Here is a 6,098-nt window from a genome sequence, read left to right on the forward strand (position 1 = left end):
ACCCCAGAGACTCTCTGTAAGTATTTCAGTGAATACAATAAATGTTCAATTTCCAGAACTTCATGTATAAGTGTCTAATTATTCCTTCTCAAATCCTGGATCAACAAACACGCTTGTCCAATCGCCGGAGGCGAGTTCAAGTTTAAAAGCCTGGCGACGACACAAACCAGATGTAACGAGAAGAAAAACATCTCAGAGAGAAAAGTTCTGTTTCTACTTGTCTCTGCTTTAATGTTCAATAAACATCCTTCCACCGACTTCACTGGAATCATGACTCAGCTTTTCTTTCCTCTTCAAACCAACTGGTGGAAACATCTCGTCCTTGGTGCAGGTAAAAGAACAAAATCACCAGTTTGACATAATGGAAACAAGCAGAAGAAAAACGTTCTCAACCACCACCTCAGAACAACCACCAGGGGGAGACTGTAGCAGGCCTCTGGGAACAGCTGCATGCTGGGAAATAATTGATGATGGGAGGTTCCCAGTAGAGACAAGGGACAGAAAGTGTCTGAGAGATGATGTCCTGAAGACAGTGGACATTTTGGGCCTGTTCTGTTGAACAGTTTGTGTTATTTTGTGGAGACACTTGTCTCAACATGATGATGTCACTTCCTGTTCAAGCCCGTCTCAGTTCTTTGTGACTTCAGGATAAGAAATGTTTGACAGAGTCAGTTCCTGACAGGCTCCAGTTCTCACTGTGTGGAGAGGTCATCATGTGACTTTGTGATGATCCTCAACACACGTGTGTCAGTGTAACATGTGACTGTGACGCCATGTTCATGAACACGCTGCTCTAACATCTGTCCAGCAGATGTTGAAGCTCTGAGGTCCACTTCCTCTGCAGCAGAGTGAGACCATCATCTCTTCATGGAGCTGTGCACCAGGCTGGTGTCATGTGACCAAACACAAAGTGTGAACAACACGTCGTCCAAAGGATCCGTTAGAATTCCATCAAACACATTTATGGAATATACTTTATACTTATAAGGAAAAGCTTGTGCTCGTAATGAATTTCTACATCTGATCAATATGTCTCAATATAAACATTCTTTATCAGTTGATTTCATTCATTCACCAAACAAAACCATTTAAATGCAAAACACAAAACCTCTGATCCTGAATGTAAAGGAGCAGAAATCAGTAGTTTCAGCTTCAGTTTAGTGTTTGGTTACTTTAAGGTTAAAATTTAACACCTCTCTCTCTCTCTCTCTCTCTCTCTCTCTCTCTCTCATGTTGTTTCTGTGACGTGTTAGCGCCCCCCAGCGGTTGTTTCAAATCTATTCATCTTTATTTCAAGATGCTCACACAATGAACTCATTTCAATATAAAATTCAGGGACTGGAAGAGAAGGGATGAAGTTTGTTCCCAATGCAACTCATGCTGCCTCCTCCACTGGGATCAGGCCTTAAAAATAATAGCATCTGTTGCAGTGGAGACAGGAAACAAACCTTGTTTAACCACAGAACAGGTTTATCCACTCATCTCCTCACGGCATGAGAAAGTGATTCCATATTAATTATTAAAATCCATGACACAGCTTGTCAAAAAAATATCAAACATCTGCATTTAGCAACGAGTAAATCAGTCAACGAGCAGAAAGAAAAGCTGTTTCAAAGTTCCTCAAGAGCACAACACCAGGAAGTAAGGACAGAAAAGGAAGTGTCTGGGATTTGTTGAGTTCCAGCTTCCTCCCTCATTCCTGAGCAACACAAAGAAAAGAGCGTGCACGTTTGTGTGTCAGAAAACACTTCAGTGCAGCCACTGGTGCAGGGCCCAGTTGTTTGGAGCTGCAGTGATAGTGCAGAGCAGCCCAGCAGTAATATGATGACTTTATATATTATTAATGATAACAAGCAGCTTTACTCCATCACGTCTCATGTGGACCTAAGATGCAAGAGTCTGATCTCAGTGATGGATTCAGGGTGAAAACATCAGATCCTGACAGGAAGTGCAATCAATCAAAAGATAGAGGCTGCTCAGAGTGATTCATACAGTAACCACACACACACACACACACACACACTGCTTTGGTTAGTGGTTATCAACTTCATATTCATATTCTTGTTATCATCATCATAAAAAACAAGGAAAACAATTAGCTGTTATCACGTCTACATTAAAGTCCCAATAGTGAATTAATATCTATATAACATCTTTTTAAAATATGGGGAGAAGTTATTGAATATCTACAAAGTTTTCTGAGCACGTGAAAATGTTTTATTTTACAAACGTATAAAGATAAATTAGTGTTGACATCAGAATTGTTTCTTTGTTTATCTATAATTTTTAATGAATGTGTTGGTTCCTGTGTTTTTTAGCCTGGATGCCAGACGAACTTAGCCCCGCCCACAACATTTGAGGTCGGGAAGTTCGGTCTGGAGTCGCTCCGTTGAGGAGAAATTATGCCCGACCGGGCCAATCAGATTGTCAGGGCGGGCTTTATACGATGATGGACAGATGATCAACGGTAACGTAATCAACCACGTCATCAAAGTGCCCTTGGGTTGAATTCGTTTTCAACAAACATGCCTGCCGCTGGCGAGCTGAGATGTGTAGATGCTGCCATTGAGTCTGTTTTAGAAGACATCGACAGCGCATTCATTTTGAAAGAGGAACACAGAACGTGGAGGCGACGCCAAAGCACCGCGCTAATCCCTATCGCCCCGGCGCTTGGCTGTTCACACCGGACACTGAAGCGACGCTGAACCTCCGGGCAGCGCTAATAATATCACCCGTTGATCCAGTAGATTAAAATTATATACTTACTTGTTGCTCCAACATTAAGTAACAGCGTCCCAACATGTGTCTTTCTTGGTGTTGTCTTTATACAACATGTTCCGAGGATCATACAACTCACTGTACTTCTCCACTTCAATTATTAATTTAATGTCATCCATGTTGAAGAACTTCGCTGTTTGCTCCGTTAAATGTCGGGTGTCGGGGGTAAATTACGTATTCTCCTCTCAAGCCTATGTGGAGAATACGTAGCCCCCCCCTCTCTTTTTATCTGTATCACTGCTTGTGTGGCTGTAGTGGATGGGCAGAGGGGGACATTTAATAATGTCATTGGTCAAATTAAAAACTCCAGGACAACAGAAGGGGACTTCAAAGTATGGGATGCATATTTGATCATTTATATCATATAAAATATGTCATCAATATAGTTTAAAATCATTTTTCAGTGTGTTTCCTGGTGCGATACGCTCGCGTCAAGCGCAAAAAATAGACTCGACGCTGAAACGATCTCTGCACGGCGCGAGGCAGCCTTGGTGCAGCGCGGTGCTTCAGCCTCCGGTGTGACCGGCACAAAGGTTTAACATGGGAGTGGATGGGAGCCAGCTGTTATTTAAGGCTTGACGCTGCACTGAAGCGTCTTTTGTGCCGAACCCGGCGTTAGTAAATAACTGATTAATGAGTCGCTTAACATATTAACATACGTCACATACTATGTTGCTCTGATTGGTTGTAGGTCTATCCAATTGAGTGAAGAGGAATTTTATTTCCTGGTCAGTTAAAACACGCCCCATAATCACAGCCCAATGGAGCGGTCTCAGACTCACATTCTGACTGGAATTGTGAGTCTGACAACGTCAGGCTAGACACATAAGGAAGTAGAGACTGAATGTTGATAAAGTGTGTGTTTTGTGTGTTTTGTGTGCCCAGTGACACGATGGCTATAGAGGGGGAGCCGACCGACCTGATCAAAGTGCTGCACCTCCTCCTGCTCTCCTTCTCCTGGGGCATGCAGGTGTGGGTCACCTTCATCGCAGGTACGATGACCCCCCCCTCCCTGAGCCCGGTGTCATTTCATCATCAGGTTTCTGACCCGTCTCTTGATCTCGACCCTGCAGGGTTCACGTTGGTGCGGCAGGTGACGCTGCACACCTTCGGCCTGGTGCAGAGCAAACTGTTTCCTGTGTACTTCCACTTCCTGCTGGGGAGAAGCTTCCTCAGCCTGGCTGTATACGCTGTGTTCCACCCCAGAGAGCTGCTGGACTGGCACCACACCGTGCAGGTAGAGCGTCACACCTATGATACACACACACGGTGAATGTCAGACCTCTAGAGCTGCTTTCAGTCAGGCACCGAACTCTAGATGTTCTCTGGAGCGGCTCTGGAGTGAAGAATCTCCTGCTGTAGTGAAAGACAACTTGTAGACAAAGTTGTGAGGGACGTTCATATCTGATGATGTATTTAAAACATTAAAAGGCAGATCATCATTTCGTTACCTTGCAGTTAACTGCCTCATTCTTTGTGGTCTTGCAGATGGTTCTGTTCTCTGTGGTAACTGTCACGGCGGGTCTGAACGCCCGCTGGTTTGGTCCGAAGGTCACAGAGGTCATGTTCCAGATGAGGCAGGTGGAGACGGAGCACGGCCTGGGGAACCAGATCGGCCGGGGCAGCCTGAAAGCAGCGTACGCCAAACTCAAAGAGCAGGACCCGAAGTAAAAGGCGTCCAGGAGCACGTTCCTCCGGTACCACGGGCTGTCCAGCCTCTGCGCCCTGATCGGGTTCCTCTGCACCACCGTCAACTTGATCTACACAGCTCTGAAGCTATCCACCATCTAGAGGAAGAAGCAGATTTCAGCATGTGAAAATGATCTTTTTTCTGGAGTCATCTCAGTATTTTTTATATGATAAATCAAACATGATGAGTGAGGAGGTCTTTGTTAATTACAATTTCATTTTGTTTGTCATTATCTAATTAATCCTGTCTCATAAAACCGGATGTTCTTTTTCTTTTTAATGTTTGACTCATTGACTCAAGATCTAACCTCTAATCAACACCTAGTGCAGGATGTGGAGTGTCCTTGCATCCCCAGCAGGGGGTGGTGTTTATACTCAAGAACTTTACTAACTTCATTTCACTTGATAGATCCTGTGTTTCATGACGTTGCAGAGGAAATTTGTTTTTGTGATTTTGTCACTGTGATTGTGAGATTAAACACATGCTCTGTTTTATTCTGCTTCCACTGATAATCTCCTTCCTGTTTGGTTTCCTCTGGGTCTTTAAAGCCCTGAAACCAAACCCTGGATCCCTCGGACAGATTGGTCTGGACAGAACCAGGACGGTGAGCGAACCCAGACCCAGCAGACACTGGGCCTGGATTTGGAATAGGAACATTTTTTAATTTAATTACCAGTGATGCACCGGAGAATCAGGCTCGTATGCAGAGAGCAGTGTGTCTGCTGGCCGGCTGCAGGGTGAGCGAGGCACAGCTTCAGTCTCTGCTCTAATGGATGAAGGCAGGGATCACAGATGTTGCGCTGACAGATGTGAGCTCATCGTGAAGAGAAGGACTGATTTCCTGAAACTTGCTTTGTAACAGCAGAGCTGAATCAGTCCTTTGGTTTGACGGTGAAACCATTCAAACCCAGTAATATCCATCTCAAACACACACCTACACTGGTACTGGTCTTGAAGGTCTCTGCAAACTGACACCGTCCATTATTAACTGAATACATGATCCTAAGTTTGTTATCTACATCATAACGTCACAATAAAACATGAACTGTGAACTAGTTCATCTTCATGGGTATGAGCTGGACTTTGAACTGGGTGATTTCAAGAGTGAACTGGTTCAACAGGGAGAAGGAGCATGAGGACAGGGAGCGGTCAGACTCCATTTTCACCTGGATGAGCAGAAGGAAGGAAAGTGAGCAGGTGAGTGTGAACACAACTTTCTGAAAGTTTCACTGTCTCACTCTCACACCTGCTGTTAACATCCGTCTGCTGATCACATGACTCTAAGTTTGTCAGTTCACACCTGGTGACAGACGTCATGTGATCGGATCCCAGAGACAGATGTGAACAGCAGGTCTGGAACAAAGAGCCTTCAAAGGACTAATTAACAGAGTTAACTCACAGTTTCACTTTTTATCTTCATCTGTTCATCAAGTGTTTAATAACACAACGTGTTTTCACAATCATACGTTACAGCAGTGGTCACTGTCAGGATTTCAATATTTTACCTATATTCTGTGTCTAACTCAACTCTAAATGAATAAATATAGAAGTAGTTTGAGCCAGATAAGGCCTTCACGCAAATGATTAATAATAACCTTTTCCTTCCAAGTGTTTAATCTTGAAAATTAGA

General features: G+C 44.0%; 1 pseudogene; it reads left to right on the forward strand.

Annotated features, from left to right (window-relative positions):
* The first annotated feature begins 3,508 nt into the window (after positions 1–3,508).
* LOC128458380 (transmembrane protein 205-like) lies at positions 3,509–4,962 on the forward strand (annotated as a pseudogene).
* The last annotated feature ends 1,136 nt before the right edge of the window (positions 4,963–6,098 follow it).

The sequence above is a fragment of the Pleuronectes platessa genome, chromosome 16, assembly GCF_947347685.1.
Source record: "Pleuronectes platessa chromosome 16, fPlePla1.1, whole genome shotgun sequence".
Taxonomy (NCBI): Eukaryota; Metazoa; Chordata; class Actinopteri; order Pleuronectiformes; family Pleuronectidae; genus Pleuronectes; species Pleuronectes platessa.